Raw genomic sequence first — 16,488 nt, 5'->3', positions numbered from 1 at the left:
GGCCCCTCCGCGGGAGCCCCAACGGCGCGGCCGGGAGCGCAGCCGCTGCGCAGGGCCGCTCCGTGCACCCACCAGGATGAGGACCCACGGCCCGGGCTGCGGTGGGGACCGGGGATGCCCCCGCGGGGCGGCTCCGCGCTCAGCCCGGCCCTCAGGTCCGTCACTGCCGCTCGGCGGCCGGTGCGCGCCGCTGCGCACCCGCGCAGTGTTTCTAGAGCAGTGTTTGCGCCAACAGCGGCGTGCGCTGCGAGGGGGAGCGCAGGCAGCGCCCGCCTGGCCTTTCCGCGCAGGTAAGGCGGGCTCCGCGAGCATCCGCGGAAGACCCTCCGAGGTCTGCCGCGGGCCACCAGCTGCCGCGGGGCCGACCCCCCGGCGGGGCCGCGATTGCGGAAAAGTTGCTGGGGGGGTGCGGCGCTACCCCCCGCCGACGGGGCGGCCCCGGCCCGCCTGCCCCCGCGCGGAACTGCCCCTGGCGGCGCGCAGGGCCGCGCAGCGCTGCGCACCGCGCTCCGCCGCCACTTTCGCTTCCCCGCGGGGCTGCCCCGCCTTCCCAGGCCCGCCCCCCCCCCCCCCAGCCATCCTCCGCGGAGCTCCGCGCCGGCGGAGATCCCCCCCTGCTCCCTCTCCCCCCCCCGAGCACCGCCCCCCCCCCGCTTTTATTATTTTTTTTTTTATTATTATTATTTTTCCCTTGCACCGAGCCTTGTTTACCCAGCAGGTGGATGTGACGTCAGAGACTGACAACAGCAAAAAATAACAACATCTCCCTCCGCGGGGGTGTCGCGGGCCGCCCCCAGCCCGCCCGCGCGGGCGGCGGCGCGGGGCTGCGCGGGGCGGGGAGGGGGCGCGGGGCGGCACGGGGCGGGGGCGCGGCGGGGCGGCGTGCGGGGCCCCGCGGGCGCGGCGCCGAGCGGAGGGCTCTATTGTTATTTACCGAGCGGCGGAGCACGCCGCCGCGCCGCCCGGGCTCGGCGTGCCGGAGGGACGGGAGGGAGGGACGGGACGGAGAGGCAGCCCGCGCCGCTCCGCGCCGCCGCCCGCCCGCGCTGGGGCCGCGCCGTGCTGGGCAGCGGCAGGCCGAGTCCTGCGGGTGAGTCCGGCGCCCCCCGACACTTTCCCCGCTCCTCCGGGGCTGTTGCACTTTTTCCCCCGCCGGCCCCACGTGCCCGGCCCCCCCACTCCCCCGCCCCGGCCGCCGCCGGCGCGGTAGCGGGGGGGTGGCGGCGGTGCGCGGGTGCGGACCCCCCTCCCCGGGGCTGCGGAGCCGCCCGCACCCCCTCCCCGCCCACTTTGGAAACTTCCCCCTCCCCCCACCCCCCGTGCCCCGCTCTCCGCGCACCCTCCGCGGAGAGTGGGATGCGGCGCCTCCTGCCCCCCCCCCCCCTTTCCACCCCCCGCCCTCCCGCTTTCCTCGTGTTTGCCGCCGCGCAAGAGGCGCGCACGCCCCAACTTAAGCACTCGGGGCAAGAAGTTGCGGCGGGGCCGCGCCCCCACCCCCACCCCCCGCGCTCCCGCCCCGCCGGGCCCGGCTGCCCCGTTCCCCCTTCCCCGGACACCTGTTGCGGCTTTCCGCCCGCGCAGTCCCTTCCACAAGCGCGCAGCGCCGCGCATCCTCCCCCACCCCGGGGCCCGCTGCGCCCAACACCCCTCCAGCCGCCCCCCCCCCTTTTTTTTTTTTTTAATACGAAGTATTTGAATAAACATCCGTGCTTCCCCAGCCCGGCGCAACTTCTCGCTGCGCGGGTGCGGACCGCGCATCCCTCACGTGTCCCCGTGTGCGCCCCCCCGCCCTCCCCCACCGTGCGGAGCCTCGGGACGGAGCCGCGGCTCGCTGCGCGCCGCGGAGCCGGGGGCGGCCGCCGGCGCCCGGTAAGTAGGGCCGCGCCGCGCTGCGCCCCTCGCACCTGCCGCGCCGCGCAGCGCCGCGCAGCCCGCACGCCTCCCCCGGCTGCGCGCTGCGGACCGCGTGTCCGCGCCCCGCTCCTCCCCCGCCCCCCGGTGTATTTTTTTCTTTTTTTTTTTTTTTTTTTTTTTTTCTTGTGTGTGTGTGTTTTTTTCCCCTGGAATAAGAAAGAAAGCCGGGCGGCGGGGCGCGGGCAGGGCTGCGCGGGGCGCAGCGGCAGCCCCCTCCCCACCGCCGCGAAACTATTAATTATCCGGCAGCCCCGGCGCGGAGAGCATCGCCGGGTTGGCTGCGGAGCGCCTCGATTTTAGCGAGTCTGCCTTCTGCCGCTTCGCTGTAATGATTTTAATTGCGTGGTTTTGCTTTGAGTGAACTAAGCCGAGTGAGATTACTTTTCTTTTTTTTCTTTTCTTTCTTTTTTTTCCCCTTCTCCTTCCCCCTCGGGCCCCCCTGGCTGGCAGCAGCAGCGCTCAGACCTCCCGTACCCACCCGAGGTATCTGCCGCCTGCGAGCGCTTGCAGAGCCGCTTCTCTAGCGAAGCTGGAGCCCAACTTCTGTGCTCAGAAGTTTAAGGTTTCATTTTTAGTAACTGTTCTTTGAGTGAGTAATGTATGTGTACCGCTTGTAGCGTGTCGGCTACACAATGTAGCCTAGCTGATTTCTAGGGTGCCGGATGGTTATACATATTAAAACAATTCTTTAAACTGTGTTTCCTTGCCATACAGTTTTTCTAAACTTGGGGTTTACCTGCTTTGAGCAAGTGTTGATGTCACTAATGACAGCTTCTTAATTAGACAAAAGTTTCAAGAATGTTGTCGAAGAAACTTGCTGCTTGTGCTGTTAGTCCACGGTTTGCTTTAATATTTTTGCGGAGGAAAGATAGGCGTTTCGCTTGATTTAGTGGTATTTTTACAGTTTGTGTTACTGCAGAGAAGCTCCTACTTTTGCTAAGTTTGAGACAGCCTGAAATAATTCAAGTTCTCAGGGAAGTGAGTGCAGGCGAGGAGGTACCGTGCATCTTTGCAGCCAGGTTTGGGGGAAGACAGGGAAATCGGGGCTACTGGTTTCAATTTCTGTCCTCCGAGTCTTTTCCCCCCGTACATTTTATTTGAATTATCTCACAAGCGTATTGAATAGAGCAGGGCTCTGGGGGAGGAAGCTCTTCACTAGTTACCATTCAAAAGGTGTCGGCTAAAATCTCATTGCAAAAAGGTATTGTAGCTTTAACATCTTGCATTGGCAGCATTCTTCCCCCTTAGTCTTTGGATTAGTCATTGTATGAGAGACAGAAAAAAAAAAATCACTTTTTTTTTTTTTTTTTTTCTGGAAAAAGTAAAGTAAACAGCCTCCAACAAGTGAACCTTGACAACCCAGATTAAGGAAGGCAGGAGAGATCAAACAAAGCTGCTGCTGGGCTGTTGTCAGGAGCTGCCTCACTGAAAGCTCTGGACTATTCGATCAGGCAGCAAGGCTATATGTTCACTTATGCAGAAATGGACCATTACAAATGCTGATCTTTGTTGTGAAACCAAAGGATAACTTTGAGAAAAATAACTGCTATTTCAAACAAGGCTTTCTGTTGCTTACGATTTTGATTGCAAAGTTAGTTTTTTGTGCATGGGCTGGGTTTTGGGTTTGGGTTGGGTTGCCCTTTTTTTTTTTTTTTGAGTGATAGTGGTTTGGAGTTCATTGTATACACTTTCAGAGAGACTTAGGATTTGATTTTATCTATGCTGTCTAGAGCTGCAGAGAAGAAGGCGTTTCAGTAGTGTAATGTTGAAAACCGTAAAAGTTCTGTGGAATTCAGCTTTTATTTCTGGATCTCTGAATTGTAAGGAAACATGGATTATGTTTTTTTTCTCTGTGTGTAAGTGCTGTGCTGATGTATAGTAGAGGAGCTTGGTTGTGATTAGGCATTGTATGTTGTATGACTGTGTTCCTGGAGTTTAGAAAACTTGTAGTATCTTTCCTTCAAATGCATTACCAAGCAGTCAGGATGGCACCTTATTTTTGATATGCCAGGATTTTTGCAAAACTGTGTGTAACTTATCTTCATGGCTATATTAGAGAGACTCTGTTATTGTGTAGTTTTTTAGTGGGAATGGTAGTAAAGAGTACCAACAGATACTTGACTTTACTTCAATAAACGTTTAGGTTGTAAGTATTAATCAAATGTAGCCAGTGGGAGTTAGGTTATTTTTGTTGCCTGACACTTTCATGTTTGTATTCAAACACTTCACTGCAAACTTTACAAGTATGCTCTATCTTTCATTTCTTTAAAGTATTCCAAAACAATGAAAATGCCTATTAAAAAAAAATATCTGAGGAAAAGGCTGTTACCCTAATGTATATTAATCAGGAGGCAGACCAAGTGCACATCTACTGAAGAGTCAAGAAACCTTTTTGCATAAGTATTTCTTTAATTAGCAGTGCAGATCACACAATAAGCACTTTATACTTTTTATAAGGTAAGGTTTCATAACTGTCCTGCATAACTTATTATAAAGCCTGTAGATTTTTATGGTATACACTTTAATTAGACAATAAAAAGTATGTGTGTTAAACATGCACATGTATGCTATTAAGCCATTTTGGGTAATGTGTAATGTTTTTTAATATCTATAAACATTTTCTGCTTCAGTCTGTTCCACCGGTAATTGTAACACAGCTAGTTTTTGTGCTGGTCAGGGAAGGAGCATGAAAGTTGAGCAGAGAACTATGCATTGAGCATTATTGTGCAGCATATGCTGCAATATGCTTTTCTGTTGGAGTGGAGTGGATCACCTTTTTTTAAGAGCTAAAATTTGCATTATCATCCTTGGTATGATATACTGTAAACATTTGTAGCTCCAGAATTATTCCTGTTTCACGGCATTGTAAAAATTAGGAAGAAGGCTGGTAGTAAAAAGGCAAATTTATGGAATGCAGTTTAGCATTTAGTATTTGTACTGCTTGTGGTCATTTATATTGTGAGATTGAACTGGGATAACGTAAATTCCTTTTGTGAAATACCTGTTCAGCATGTATTTGTATATCAAATGAAATAACATGTGCACACACATATGTAGGATATGTATGTAAAATACAGTTATTTCTGCAAGGCTGTCCAGTTATTTATAGGGCATAATGATATTTCTGTCATCTTAAATTTTCTCTGAGAAGCTTTAATAAATTTAAATAGATTATATGCTGTCAGAAAATAGTATAAATTTTGTTTACGATTCACTTGCTTTAAGGTACTTATACTAAAGAAGCTCATTTAACCCCAAGACTGAGTAGCATTAAGTGGTGAGAGGAGTCTGCTGAAGAGCTGCTACTGCCCTTTGCTCTTGTGATAATCTTAAATTACTACAATTTAATTGCAACTTCAAGGCACTGAGCTGAAATATTTTTATGCAGCTGAGGCAGGGCTGAAGAAGATGTAGGGAGGTTTTTGCAGGTAGCGGGATTTCTCTTTGGAGGCGCAGTGTTTGCTCAGGCCTTCCGTGCCTCCCGGAGCGCATCCAGCACAGCATCGTGTGTGCATGGACGCGGTGCTGGCGCTGCTGGGGGAGCTTTGCCGAGGGATCCCCACCTCGCGGGGAGCAGCCAGCTCGGGCACCAGCGTTTTGTTTGTTGTTAGTATTGAAGCTGATGTTTGAATTAAAGAGCGCACTGTAATTATTCCTCAAATGAGCCTTGCTGGCAAGTTGCTTCCCAGAGCTTTTCCCTGCGAGTCCTTGCTGGGGAGGCAGGGTGGGATGGGGCTGGTAGCTGGAGGCGAAGCCCAGGGGGTGGTCAGCAGCGTGGGGGCACGGGGGGCACCCTGCTCTGAAAATACAGCCTGGTGGCTCACGGCTGTGGCACGGTCCCCATGTCCCCAGAGGTGAGTTCGGGGTGCAGCCAGTCACCCTGCCTGCACAGGGCCTGGCACAGGGCACGCGGGCATCGCCCAGGGCTTCTGCTGGCATTGCTGCCTTTGGCTTCAGCTTTTGGTCCGTGTCGCTAACTCACAGCACTGAAACTTTTTCTCCCCACCACCCCCTTCCCCCCCGCGCCCCCCTCCCCCCAGTACACTAGCATGTTTTCACACCCGGCAAGCGGTTCAGCGGAGATATGATACGCAATAGGAGCCAGAAAGCATTTGCTAAGTGGAATTTATAAACGTCGTGCGCTAGAGATCAGCAGCGTCTTTGTGACCGTTCTTAGAGGTCCTGACAACCAAACTTTATCCGAATGCTTAGAAAGGTATGGCTGGGCTCCGAGTCCTTGTCTTCATGCCACTGAGGACACGCGTAAGTGCTTGGCTGCGCTAAAGCAGAGCGATGTTTAAATAGTGAGTCTTGATTGTTTTTCTGTGGGCCAAATCCTTGTAAAATGTCTGGTGGCAGTAAGAAAGGAAGAAGGTCTTGTGTTTGCTCGAACCGCTTGCTTTTGCACTGACAAAAACGCTGCTCACAGCCTGCTGCTCTCGCAAACTACTGTGCTGTTTGATTCCTGCAGCTCGCCGTGTGTTGGGAATCGCAGCTGCTGTAGGTAACAAGGTGATGCCGGTGTATACAGAGGGGGAAAAAGGCAGGATGGAGTAAGTCATGCAGTCATTAATTGTGGGAACTCTGTAGTCTTTTAATATGTATATAAAAAAATACTATATTTTGGGCTGTAGAGGAATCAGCTGTTCTATTTTTAGGAGATCAGATATTTGTTGGTTGGGATGTCTGGAGCGTTTTAACACGTGCTCTTTTTTTCTTACTTCAGCATTGGAGCTACAAAGTCAGAGAAGCTGCTGGCTCTGTTCGCGTGCAGTCTTCTTTGCAAATATGCTCTAGGGTTTTGTCTTTCTATTCTCCTGGCACCGATCTCTTCCCTGCTTGCAAGTGAACAGGCTTATGTCTAATGGCTGTTTGTGTGTGGCAAGTATCCAGAATAATCTTGATAACTTTTTGTTCAGCACCATCCTGAAAATGAAGATAGTATTCTATGGAAAATGAGCAAAGAGAAGAGCATGAGCAAAATCAGTTTCTCTCCAAGAAGCATCTGGTACCTGAGGAGGACTAAATAATTTTTCTACTCTCGTTGACCCTCCCCGTGCTGTTTTTAAAACATCTCCATTTTAGTGCCTTGAAATTGCAATTAAGTTGTAGTAATTTAAGATTATTGCGAGAGTGCAAAGGGCAGTAGAAGCTCTTTAGAAGTCTCATCTCAACACTTAATGCTACTCAGTCAGGGGGTTAAATGAGTTTCCTCAATGTAAGTACTTAAAGTAACTAAATCGTAAACAAAATTTATACTATATTCTGACAACTAATAATCTATTTAAATTACATTAAAGTATGTGTGTGAAAATTTAATTAAAGACAGAAATACTGTCAAGCCCTGTAAATATCTTGACAGATCTACTGAAATGGAACCCGTATCATAAAATATTTACATATATCTGATAGGCTGCAGTGTTTCTGGGAGTGCTATTCTGAAACTAATTGTGGGCTTTTTTCCTCCCAGTTTTCTGTTCAGTTGCAGTGGTCTTGGAAAGCAACAGAAATAAATACCCTGAACATTTTATTTGAATGATTCTCCAGTGTACTGTTTACTGCTAATCGCTCTTTCTGTACAATACTTGTCACTGCTGTGGTTTTATTAGAAGCGCTTATTTCCTCAATAAGTTAGTTTAGCGCTGCTGTTACTTAGAGGTGCACTGGAAACGCAGGCTGCTGGTGCAGCGGGGTAATGTTGTGTAGTAGCTGCGGTGTGGCAGCGCTAGATGTGCAGTCTGTAAGTCAACTTTCTTCTGGATATCTGGCCCAGAGCACAGTACTGCAGGGTCTCTTGCACTGGTGTGACTGTTGATTTAATTGATTTTTCAGGTAGAAAGCGCTTATGACCTTTTTGCCAAATTTTGAAATATACATGGCAGCGTTTCCCAAAGTACTGGTGTGTGTGCTTGCTATGCAGGACCTGCTGCTGCAACCCCAGCGCATCTCCTTTGTGGTGTGTGGTCCGGGCTGCTTTCAAGATGAGGAATGTTTTGCCCTGGAAAAAACTGGGCTTGGCTGAAACTTCAGCCGAACTTTGGTCCTTCTCAAAACCCACCCTCTGGGATTCTGCATGGGGCCAAAGCAGGCGGTTTTGCTGGGAAGGGGCAGGATGAGCTGTGCTTTCTCGTTGCCTGGTCGTGGGTCTGGCGAACTCTTAGCTTTCCTTGGCTTGGGTGTTCATCCTGGGAGCTGCAGGGCTGCAGAAGGAGGGTAAGGATTTGGTCATGGAGGGAAGGATGCGACGGGAGCATGGTGTTGGGGAGCCCGGGCTGGGTGCTCAGGTGCTGAGCACCAACAGCTCGACAGAAGGTGGCACAGTTCGGCAGGTTAGATGGAGCCTTTATCGGCATCGTTAGTTTTCCCCTCTTCGCCAGACATTTCCTTTCATGTTGGATCCGAGTTTTAGCTGTACTTCCCGATCAGTGTTGTCATCTTGTTGCTAACAATTAGGGTCAAGTGTCTTTCCTTGGGCTCTCTGCAGTCTTCGCGTTGGTGTCCCTCCCCCAGCTCCTAGCCCAAGCTGTTTGTTCATTAATTAGTAGATTGGGCATATTAACACATCAGTAAACCGGAGTAGTCAGACTTCCCAAGGCATCTCGGGAAACCCTCTCCAGTTTTATGTGACTGGACATGCACTACTGCTGATTTAGATAGCGGAGCCGATGATGCCGAAGTGTTGTTGAGAGAGATAAATAGAGAGAGCCCAGCAGTAAGCAGAATGTCATGTGTCTATTAAAAAGCTTGTGATAAAGGAAGATAAAATGGTGAAGGGGGGGATTGCTGGTGTATTCAGAGCAGCCGCTAAACACCTGATCACAAAAATCGATGCCGAATTCCCGTTTCTGCAACACACTTGCCTGCAGAATTCATGCCTGAGCCTGGGTTTGATTGCAGCGAGCAGTGGAGCCCTGAAGGGACTTTTGTTCTTGCCAAAAAGACGGCTGGAGGTTTGCAGGGATTCAGGAGCTGTCTGAGCTGGGATTCAAACATCCCTCCCTGGTTCCCTTTGAAGTGGCTGCCCCTTTTCTGCAGCGATGTGGTGTTCCCGTGATGCTGATGAAGTTGTTCCAGACTTGTGCCGGGGCTTGTTGCTCTGTGCTGCCCTGTACCTTGATGTCCCTGGCACGGTGGCCACCTGTGTTTTTCTTGGTTCCCATTCGAAGATCTGTCCTTGGCTTCACGGCAGAATAACCATGATGCAGATTTTAGTGTATTTGAGTCTTTTTCTCGGCCAGGGGCAGAGGCTGCTCTGCAGAAGTGAAAAATGTAACTGATGATAAAGAAATGAGTGGTTGCAGCAGATGAGAGGGCAGTGGTATTAATTTTACCAGTTCTGTAATGAAACATGCAGTAAAACATTAAATCGTGACAGCCTTGTTTACTGAAAGGATGTTTATCATTCCATTAAGAAGGATTAATTAATTAACTGATATTTCTTTAGGAACCAATATCAGTTTTAAAAAGCATCTTCCGAGTGTTGCACAGTGAAGGTGACGTTTGTGTTTCTGCTGCTGGAGAGCTGGGAGGTGAGCGTCAGCCTCTTCCCAAGAAACTTCTGGGAATGCCAAGGGAGCAGAAATAGGGTTGGTTTGTTTTTCTTTTTGCAACTAGAATGTGCTACTCTGATAGTCTTTTGATTGCAAGGTTGTCTTTTATGACTTTTGTCAGCTGGGCCCATTGCAGGCCTTTGAGGAGTGGTCTGTTCGGGATTAAGAAGTTAAAACCTTCTTAAAGTGTTCATCTCGGTGCTTGCATTTCTATTTTTTTTTAATAATAGCTTTTATGTTGTAATAGTAAGCTTGCTGACAGTGAGTCATGAACTCTATCTTCCATGAACCTCATGACAAATTTTTGTTAGCCGGTCAGGCAGCTCGCTTAGCTTGTCCAGCCCAGTTCCCACGTTTTGTACTTGCGCTGGAAAGAAAAATTGCATTGACATCGGTGGTGTAAATCCTCCTTTCCTCCCGTGGCAAAAATCCCCTTAAAAGCAGTGGCAGTGCAGGGGCCGTGGGGGCATCGTGAAGCAGCACCTGGCGCTGGGCTGTGTGGAGGGCGTTGAAGCCAGATTCATTCCCATTGGGAACGGCCCAGTCCGGGGGAGGACGCGGCTGGCAAGGCTTTTGAGGTTGGCTGGCGCTCACTAAGGTCAAAAGTGTATTTTGGAGAGGGTGCACATGCAGATAAGGGAGCAGGTGGGCAGAGGAGAACAATGACAGTATTTTTCACCGTTTCATTTTTGAAGGAGCAGATTGAAGCCCCTGGACGGTGAGAGGTGCAGGGGCTGGGGAAGCATCTGTGTTAGTGCTTCTGCATCCTGTGCTCCCGAGTTCCCTGCCTTTCTTCCAGGGCTTAATTCATTTTTTGCCTCGATGGAGATCACGGTATTTGGCATAATCTCATCAAATTGCTGCCGTTTCTCATATAATGGCCCCAACTTCTAATATCACAGTTAGTGATACTGAAACTGTACCCAAACAGAAATTTTCTATGAGTGATATGAATTCTGCCCGGCAAATAGCATAATACAGTGGCACCAATTGTGTTAGTATTGATACTTTCTGCTTTCATAACTGCTCTACTTCTCAAATAGGGCTCCTTCAGACAGTATCATGCAAACTCTGTTGATCAGTGTACTGTAAATTATTCCTCCCCCTCGGGTGAATTTCATAAATAGGTGTATTTCTGTGTGTAGTATATAAGACAGCCAGATTTTGCTTGGGTTATGTGGCCTGAGCCCCAAATACCTCTGTTGAAATCATGGGAGCTTCCTTGGGTAGACTGAGTTTTAAAAAAATAAATAAAAAAAATCAGTTTGGCTCAGAATAAAACCTTTGAATATTCATGTGCATAACATACAATAAGAATCTATCTGGATGTTCGTACAGAACATCATAGCCTGTATCTAGCAGATAGAGAGGAGAGATTTTTCTCAGTAAGTTTTGCAATAGTAATAATGTGCTAACAACTTTGGCAATTTATTTTAATCAGAGAGTTGTGTCAAGGGCCTCATCCTGCTCTGACTGAATTAAATGAGTGCTGGGAGAAGGAAGCTCTGAAATAGCTTGTACTAAATTGTTTTTGTTAGTTTTAAATGATATGCCTGTGCATTGATGTTCAGATAATGTGTATTAGGTTTGTAAAGCTCCTGAGTTATATGTTCAGAAAAGTGAAAATGTATTTTTCAGTGATAAATTACTTGATTCTTTAAGGGCTTTGAAAGAAGAATGTCAAAAGTATGCAGCACAATTGTTGTTTGTAGAAGTATTTTAAAGTTATTCTCTGGCTAACCCATCTTGAGTTTTCTGAAGGCCAGTAGTGTAAGGAATGGTGGTTTTATCCAGGAAACCTTTCTAATCCATCATTTCAGTTACAGGATTTAACTGAGAATGGGAGAAACCCATCTTGGTATATTTCAGCTGATGTCCTACAGTGTATGTTTGTTCTGGGGGGTGGTTTGGTGGGGTTTTTTTCCCATTTGTTTCTTTGGTTTGGTTTTTTGTTATTCACTTCTATGAAAACAGTATATACAGCACTCAAAAAATACTGTTTCATAAAAGTTGAAATGGAACATTACCTGTGAATTAAACTAAAATATTTTAAGCCTATCCAGCATATTCCTAGCATTAAACAGTTGGAGGAGACTAGATATTTCCAGTTTATTTTTCAGATTGCCTCGAATATGGTCTTTCTGGAAAAGGGTCCCGAGACAGTTGAAGGGGAAATACGACTTTTTTTTCAGCCAATACTTCATATTTGCTGAGGAATTCTGATCATGCAGAAACGTGTTGCATGGAAATGGGAATTTATTAAATAAGATTTTTAGGGATTATAATAGATGCCATTAGTTAGAGGCATGCTCATAGAGAGGTAAACTAGTAAATCTGAACAACCTGAAAAATAGTAGCTATAGGCGTCTGGCTCTGTTATCAAACTTGCTGCATAAGCCAGAGTTTATGCACTGTGATAATGCTAATGACCAGCAGAGCCAATGATGCATGACTGGAGGAAATCAGTGGTATAATCGGAGAAAGTTATCAGGTTTTTGTCATTAAATATTAGTGATAAATAATACACTTCATTCTGAGTAGATAGGACGTATTTAATTCTGATGTGGAGAGCTTCAATTTAATAAGGGGCATTGCTGAGTAAAATGATAATCTTCCGTAATTTAAAGGGAAAAATAAAAATGCATTTGTTTCAGCATAATCTCCTGGTGGCTGCCGTCCACTGCTGTTTGTCTTCCCTGGTGTCTGATAGTGAGGAATATCTTTGCGGCTATTTGAGATGGCTGTTTATAGCAGGGTGTTTTATCTAAGTTATTCGTTTGTGCAAGACAGAGGTCGTTATGTGAGACCAGAATCAAAGGGGATCTTTTGAGTATAAACCAGGTATCTTCTTTTGTTTTCTGCTTAAAAATGTGAATATTGTAGCAGCTCTAAACTGTGTGCTTCATGCTGTGGTTTCCCTAGAAAACAGTCCACCTGTCCAGGCGGTAACAGGAGGGAAGGGATGAGGACAAAAGATAGAGATAAATTAGATCTTGTTTTGCAAGTTATCTTTTAAGTCAGTGGGAGAACAAGGAAGAGAAGTATAGCTTAAACTGAAGTAAGAGGGATATTAATAGTCCCTATAAAGGACAGTTTGCACCAGGAAAAAAAATAAATAAAAATCTGGTTGGCTTTTTTTAGCGAAACAGGCTAACACCCAGTGTAAATCTGTGTCATTAACTGAAGCAGTGCGTGATTTTTAGAGCATTGCTTTTCCTCTTGTGAGCCTTTGCCTGTGGAGGCTCATCCCCTGGGCTAGAAGCAGATGCAGTGCAGTCTCTACCTTAGGGAGACTTTGCTTGCCAGCTGCAGGACCTCTGCCTGTGTCAGCCCGTGACCCCTTTTAAGCAGATATTGGCATTTTTGCCCAACGAGTGGCTTTGTAACGTGGCCAGGATCTTCCCACCGCCCCTCGGAGTCGTGCTCGAACGCAGAATCTCAGCTCAAGTTTCCAGAATTAGATGGCACAGTGAGTAAACATAGCGTACTTGCCAGTTCTCACATCCTCTTTTGCAGCGAGTATTGCAGCAAATCCTGCAGGTTTGACTCATCTCTAAAGTTCTTCACTGATCTGAAGCAGATCTCGTCTGCTTTTTGAGAAAGAGCTGGAAGTCTGGCTGCAGCTCCTGAGCATGGTCCTTCTGTATGTGAATGCAGCATGCTTGAGTTGGCCTCTACATAAACTTGGGCAGCTCTGAGTAACTTTAGCTGGAGTTATGTGCCTGTCTCTAAGGGTAAAATTTGGCCTGCAGTCATTCTTTATTGAAAGTTTTATGGAAATACTTTGTTCTTGCTATGCACAAATATTTACATTCTGGTAGGAAGATTCCCCCCCCCCCCCCCCCCCCTGCATCCCCCCCATCCCCTGCCTTGCGCTATGCCATAAGCAGAAGGAGGGGGTGGAAGATATTATGCATAATGCCCTGTGAGTTAAAAAATAATATTCAGGTTTCCAATTGGTATTTCTCTTAGGTCAAAAAGAGAAAAAAACCTGCCTGTATTGGAAGCACTGTCTACTTGCAGCAAGCCATCCAGGGTAGGATGGGGGTTCTGCTTAATGCCATGGATAAATTGGAAGGAGAAGGGCGTATGGAGCAGAAAACTTTTCTGGGTAAATAAAAGTAGTGTCAGGTACAGCCCCCGTTTTAAGAACAGCATGTCTTAATGTTTCTGTTCATCGGCGTTGAATCACCTCCGCATGTCAACCTCTGCCTGGTGGTTGCTCTCAGCAGATTGAGGAGGAGGACACATTGCTCTGCAAGTGCATTACAATGGTCCACACGTGTGTCGTGACTCAAGCACGCTCACAACTTCATGACTTGTATCAAATGAGAATTGTTTCCTTAGAAAGCCTTTATCTCCTTTGTATTTTTTTTTTCCTCAGATGAAGGCTGACACTGCTTTCACAGACGATTTGACAGTGTGCTTGGTGCTGTACGGAGTGAGGACTTGGTTCATGTGGCAGCTACGTAGATTTAGATCTGTCGCTGGGTGCGTCCCATCGCCTCCCTCCCTCGTGCTTCAGCTAACTCTGCCTGACCGGGGAGTGAGACCACGTGGGAAGCTAGACCAGCAGAAAACTAACTTCAGCTGGAAAAAAATGTTTTCTGCCAGTTGAGCATCCTCACTGGGCTCTGTGGAGGTCAGAGGAGGGTCCCAGGGGGTCAGCGCTGCCCCCTTGATGAACCTCTGGCCCCTTGATTGACTTTGCTGCAGTGTGAAACCCCTGCCAGCGGCTTTGTGTCTGGGCCAGCTCTTCTCTGTCCAGGCGGAGGAGTTCTCCTTGCCCGGCTGCCCTGGGGCATGCTCCCAGCAGCGCCTGCTGATGGGACCCCCCTGCCAAAGCTAACACAAGTATGGGTTTTCATTTAACTGTTAATTTAATGCTGCTCCCTTAGTGCCAGGTACTGAAGTCGTTAACAGGCATATACTGAAAAGCCTGGCACGTGGTCATCTTTGGGTTTTCTTCTTCCCTGTAGCAGTAGATGATGCGCTGATCCAGAGGCTGGTTATTTTTGATGAGGGTACTGAGAGATATCCAGATTACTAGCTACTGTTGTTTCTTGCTCTGTTTATAATCACTTATCTGTACGATAAGCAAATACAGCTGCACATAAAACTTGGATAAAACTGCATCCAGGCTGCTAGCTAACTTTTGAGTTAAAGAACAGAAGTTGATAAGGAAATAGATGGCCAGAACTCAGCGTTGTCATGTTGGATTTGCACCAAAAAGGGTCTGACCTGTAGCCTCTGTTCACTTGGTGTCATGCAAGATGTCGATGTCATGCAAAGGTGGCTGGGAGGGAGCGTGGCTGCCAGTGTCCGCCTGTGCAGGGACAGCCATGTGCGGCACCATGGGCTCCGACTGCGGTGGGGCCGCCTGTGAGCCCAGGTGTTGGTGTAGGGGCTTAGCGTAGCGTGGGGCTCGCTGAGGCTTATATTGGGGGTTTGAGTAAAGCTTTAAATACGGTTTATGCTTTTATTGCTTCTGAAATGGATGCAGGTGCATGTTAGGAGGAAGTGAAACTGGAGGAGCCCTGAGGGAGCCTTGCTTGGACCATGCCAAGCAGGTAAAGCCTACAAGTGTTATCACCTTACTGATAATCTGGCATGGTGTTGGCATTCACATGTATCGCGGGGATTATGGGGGTGAAGTCATGCCACAGTTTGGCAGGGACCTAATCCTTGCACGAGGTGGTACAGGGAGGCTGTGTGCTTTGGGTCGGTCTCCCTCCCTGCATGGGAGCATTTGCTTGCCCATGAGAGCTTGGCTTGCTTGGCTGTCCCTGTGCTGCGATGGGAAGCAATCGGTAGAGTGTTCCAGAAGAGGTTAGCACTACAGAGTGGCCTTGCAGGGTGTCCCGGACTCTCCCCAAGCCTTGCAGGGTGTCCTGGACTCTCACCAAGCCTTGCTGTATAACCAGCATCTGCTGATGAGGTGGGATGAGGCTGCTCCATGCCCCATGTGTTTTACTTCAGAGCCGGTGGATAATTTTGGGGGCGGGTGGAGAAGCAGTAAGGGTGGCAGTGGGAGGAAAGGCTGGGTGCCCGGTGCCTGCTGGACGGGGCTGCACCTGCGCGGCTCCTGTCATTGGCGTGCAGGGGGAGGCTGGCTGCAGCGTGCCTGGGGAAGTGAGACCAAGAGCGAGACAGGCACACAGCTGCCCGCCCTGGGGCCTCCCTGGTGTTGCACAAAGTTGTCTGCCTTCTTCAGCTGAAGGCCCGTTAACTACCTGTTTTTGCATTTTCTTGTTGAGGAATTTGAATGTGCAGTCTGTGAAGTGAAGCATCAAAGCATTAACCCTCACTTTTAATTATTACCTTTTTTTTTTGGAAAGGACTAGCAGTTAGAATAAAATACTTAGTAGGAATAAAATACTTATTATTCACCTTTTCTTCCTACTTGGTTTGTGCCCAACCGGAGTTGCCAGGTCTCCCCAGGGGTGGCTGATGTGCAGGTGAGCAGAGCTGCAGTCCTGAACCGGTCCTGTCCTCCCCCCCTCTTCACCGAGTCGCTGAGGTTTCATATTCTGCATGTGCAATTATACATGCTGCTAAATAACGCTCATGTCGTGTTAGGGTTATTCACTGTTTGTTCTGATGTGTCAACATCACATCTGATTGGAACCTTAATTGCCCTCCATGCTCCTATATTTTCCCTTTGCCTCCTAGACCAGTTGGAGGGTGTCTTGAAGGGAGAGCCCAAGCTGGTGCTACCAGAGTGTGGGCTGTCCTGCTTGGCAGGCTGCACATGCAGCGAGTGCCTGGAAAAACGCCCCTCCAAGTCATTATGAATTAAGCATCACAAACAGAAGCAGAGGTGAAGCTCTGTGAGGAGGTCTGTGACTTGAGCCAAGAATTGTATGATGTGCAGAGATGGAGAGGAAAGCAAACTTCGCATCCAAGACATGGAGGCTGTGGTGCTCCTGCCCCATGGCGCTCCAGTGCAGCCATCTGAAGGCTGCTGAGATCTCCACCGTCCCACCCACTGCCCCCGCCAGTGTCTGTCACTGTAGTGCCATAG

The 16,488-nt window shown here is 48.6% G+C and overlaps 1 protein-coding gene across 4 annotated transcripts in view; it reads left to right on the top strand.

Moving 5' to 3' along the window:
• Positions 1–206: 206 nt before the first annotated feature.
• Positions 207–16,488, top strand: part of FOXP1 (forkhead box P1) — a 391,142-nt gene continuing 374,860 nt past the window's right edge. For 3 of the 4 annotated variants that reach the window (XM_037385002.1, XM_037384992.1, XM_037385001.1), the window contains exon 1: positions 1,004–1,090. The gene's annotated coding sequence lies outside the window, so the exon portion shown is untranslated. Of the gene's footprint in view, positions 291–1,003; positions 1,091–16,488 lie in introns of those variants that run through there. The other variant, XM_037384993.1, reaches the window with a different exon arrangement.

Source organism: Falco rusticolus, chromosome 4 (genome assembly GCF_015220075.1).
Source record: "Falco rusticolus isolate bFalRus1 chromosome 4, bFalRus1.pri, whole genome shotgun sequence".
Taxonomy (NCBI): domain Eukaryota; kingdom Metazoa; phylum Chordata; class Aves; order Falconiformes; family Falconidae; genus Falco; species Falco rusticolus.
Note: the sequence above shows the minus strand (reverse complement) of the source record. Positions and strands in the feature narration are given on the sequence as shown.